The sequence below is a fragment of the Oxyura jamaicensis genome, chromosome 20, assembly GCF_011077185.1.
Source record: "Oxyura jamaicensis isolate SHBP4307 breed ruddy duck chromosome 20, BPBGC_Ojam_1.0, whole genome shotgun sequence".
Taxonomy (NCBI): domain Eukaryota; kingdom Metazoa; phylum Chordata; class Aves; order Anseriformes; family Anatidae; genus Oxyura; species Oxyura jamaicensis.
In genome coordinates, this window is record NC_048912.1 from 9,271,872 (window position 1) to 9,275,891 (window position 4,020).

At 37.0% G+C, this 4,020-nt stretch overlaps 1 long non-coding RNA gene across 1 annotated transcript in view; it reads left to right on the forward strand.

Annotated features, from left to right (window-relative positions):
- LOC118176833 overlaps positions 1 to 3,540 on the forward strand; it is a 6,949-nt gene extending 3,409 nt beyond the window's left edge. Inside the window, exon 2 of the long non-coding RNA XR_004755538.1 lies at positions 2,463 to 3,540. This is a non-coding gene — a long non-coding RNA (uncharacterized LOC118176833). The remainder of the gene's footprint in view (positions 1 to 2,462) is intronic.
- The last annotated feature ends 480 nt before the right edge of the window (positions 3,541 to 4,020 follow it).

A 4,020-nucleotide genomic window follows, 5' to 3' on the forward strand; every position in this document is an offset into this window, starting at 1 on the left:
CCAGCTGATATTTTATTTTCCCAGATGCAGGTCACCTTTCATGTCATTCATCTTTCATCAGCTCTTCCACAACCCTAAAGAACCCAACAACAAACCAACCCTGAATAAAAGCAAAGATCTTGATAGGTATAAATTATAGCTTTTCTGAAGTCATCTTGGTTTGCTCCTGATTTTCTAACCTAATTAAAAATATAAGGTTAGAAATATTTCTAATCTAATAGAAATTTATTTGCAGCTGGCATATAGAAATACTAGTGAAGCAAATGTCCTCTTAGCTATTTAGGTTTGTCCTTAGGATTTATCTTTGCTGTAGGTTTAAAGTACTCTTGCCTGCATTTGAGCCAAACTCCTCTACCAACTCCACCCAGGCTTATACAAGACTGAAACCCAGGACTGTTTTATGGAGGTATAAACTAGACTACTCTCCTTTTCAGAGTGGATGATCTTCAATCTTACTGTGAAGAGAAGATCTGAAAGCCCTACAGTCACCAGCAAGTCTGCACAATTTATTGCACTGGCTGTGTGTTAAGCCATTACCCCAAATTCTGGCCCGTAAAGGAAAAACTGGACACATGGAATGATGATTGCTTGAAGGAGGAAGAATCAATACCTTGGTGAAATTTAATCAAACAACAACAAAAACACACAAACATCTGGACTTGGTCCTGGGCAACCAGCTCTAGGTGGTCCTGCTTTGAGCAGAGTGGTCGGATGCCATGAACTCCGGAGGTCCCTTCCAACATACACTACTCCGTGGTTCTCTAAAGAAGTTTCTTCCAGCTTTCCAGTGGAAAAAGAAATGTAAAGGCAAATCATGTAACTTATTGCATCCTATTTGGACCCACCTTACATTCAGTTCTGTTGATCATGGCACCTGTTATTTTTAAATGAGTAATACTAACTTGACATAAGTACTTCCAACACCAGTGTGGAGGAGAATTTTTTGGTCCCAGAACCTTCCTACCGTGACATGTAACTGCACTATTCTTAAACTTCCTAACTGCCAAATTTCTCTCCATGAAATCACTTGTGTGCATTTTTAACTACTTCAGGACTGACAAAACAGACCATGTTTTGATGCATAGACCAAAATTTCAGTAAGGGTGATACCTTCCCAGATCAAGAGATGTCCCTGAAACCTCTTATGCTTCAATCTTCCAAGGGATAATGTTTATAGGAATGCTTTTTGGTAATAAGTGAGTAGTGATGTGGAGAAGATGCTCTGGATAGCTACTTCAGTACTCCCTGTTACTAGAAGTGTCTTCCTACTACTGGGTTTTCAGGGGTCATTGCAGATAACTACAATACAAAGATGTTACTAGCTTCAGATAAGTGCATTTTACTTAAATAAATCTATATGTTATATACTTTGACTCAGGAAGCTTTTTGGTAAACATTGTTGCTTCCTTCTAATTAGAAGATATTGAAAAAATTAAGTTCTAACAATCTTCCAGAAATATTTTGTTACTTCAATTTTTTAAGTACGTATGGTAAAAGAATATTTTCAAAGTATTCAAAATGCTTCATTGTTATACATTGAATAATACAGAACAACATAACATGAACTCTTTCAAAGCAGAATAGCAAATGTTGCCTGGAATATATTTTTGCCCTTTTGAGGCATCTGATTGCCAACATAATGGGTCTCAATGGGAATTCATAACTATCTTTCAGTATCTTTCAAACTGCAGTTAAAAATGTGGAAGTCATACAACAAAAGATTTTTCCAGGATTAGAGGCTTCGATCAATAATTTTAAAGTGATCAGGTGGAGGCCACACACAGTCCCAAATTAACAACAAAACCAGCCATTTCACAGCCTTCCAATGAAGTAATCCTGAAATGTTTTTTGCTTTATTTCTTAAGAGCGAAGGCTCTAATTTTCAACTTTCTATGCTTAAAGGTCCCAATTAGGTTGGGGAGTGTGACGATAGTTCTCAGATTTGCCTGAAAAGCCTTAGCTTTTTCATGCTAGGTGGTGGAATGCAGGCCTATGGCCTGGCCTGCATGACCCATGGCCTAGCCAGCTGAGTATTTGGGCCCATTGTAAGGGTGTATGTCTGCGTGTTTTGACCTGAATTTATGTTTTTCCCCCTCTGCTTTGATCAGCTAATCTCAATAAAGCTGGATTGAAAGTATCTGAGTATCATACCTATACCAGGTATGAAGCCTGGGTCAGGATCTGTGTTGCCTCAGAGCTTAGGTTTGCTGTGGCTAAAGGTTTTCATAACATTTCTTGTACACATTTTCACATAGACTAGGAGCAGTCTGGATTGCATTTACTGACTCAAACTGTAGGAAAAAGTTTAATTCTCTTTATTTTTTTTCTTCTATATGAATGAGAGTTTGAGCTGCCAGATGTCTCAAACTGCAGATTACCTCAAAACTCTGGTTTTAAGTTTTCTTAACACACTTCAGTAGTCAAGGCTATTTCAGTGTTTTTTTTTTTTTTTTTTTCTTCAGATCATAAGGAGTTTTGTATCTTCATGCTGTGCTTGAAGAACATACAACTGCTCCTCACACAACATGGCAAAACTGGGGCCTACACAACCTGAGACTTGCACTGAAGCAGCAAAATAACTTCCTGTAACATGAACACTGAGGAAGTGTAGAGTAACACGTATTGGCAGATTGGCTAACGTGCATTTCTGAGAGATGATTTTCTCTTTAGGATCCTTTGTGGTATACAATATTGGCAGTAGTACTAGGTGTTGTGATTAATACTACATGCCTCTAAGAAATGGTTATGGAAAGATGGAATAATGAGAGTGGGAATGGTGTATAACTGAGTGCAGGGACTGGAGGTAAACAGCGCTGGACAGGCATGTGTGTAGTCTGTAGTGTGGACAAGTTTTATAGTTGTGGATGTGCAACTTGAAGGATGTTTGGCTGAATCATAAGCTAGTCTTAATAAAGGAATGTCCAACCATCAGGACCAGAGGTTTCTAACGTAAAGACAGCAAAAGAGGGCCCTTATGAAACCTGGCTATAATTGACTTAGAGAAGAGATACAACATACTTTTTTTAGTGACTGAGGTGCAAACTTTCCGCATATATGCATATAATCAAGCACAGACTCTTTGCATTTCATGTAAGATGTCTTCCACTTACTATCTTCCCACCTACAACTTAGACTACACCTGTACTTCTGTTTTGCTAATTCTGTCAGAGAAAAAGAAATTATGATGGTTTGATTAACTGACTAGAGATCATCGTCAGGAGTATAGGTCTTTCATATAAAAATAAAATGTATTTCTCTTTCAGAAGTGCTTTGTGTTCATATAACACCAAAGAGGCATGAGAAGTAGTATGCACTTAATCGTGCATGAAAGAGGAAGCACAATGGATTTTCACAGTTACTAGTGTTATCGATATAAGGTACGTACACAGTGAGCATCACCATGAATCTTGACAACAAATCTTTTAGGCACGGGAATACTAGCAACACAAACAAAGTTGCTCAGAACATGTTTAAATTCTTATTATTTAGGGAAATTGAATAGTAGTAAAGAAAATCAGTCAGAATCTTGGAGGAAAAAAAAGCTATGAGATATAGAATATGTATGTGGAAGTTGTATTGGAAAAAATAATTACATTTGAATGAACTGGTGTTACAGGATGGAAAATTCAACTCCACTGATGTTGAAGTGACTTACTGAATCTCCATCAGTGGAGGGGACAAATAACATTCCACTTGTATATGCATTTAGGGTTTGATGGTGAATGTCATTACATGCAGAAAAACGTTTTTGCATAAGGACATTGGTCTGGAAAAGCTGTCATCCAGCTTTTGAAAATTTTTTTTTTTCACAATTTAAAAAAAAAAAAAAAAAAAAAAAAAAAAAAAAAAAAACACCAACAAAACTTATTAAGCCTACATCCTTAGTGTAGCCAGTTCATTTTGGGAAGTATATCAGCTTAGCCCTGCTTAGAAAATAGTAGATGAGATTCTTATCATGAAATTTGTCAAGAAGAGACTTAAGTCATACTTTTATATTCCCTTTGTGCTGTAAGACACTAG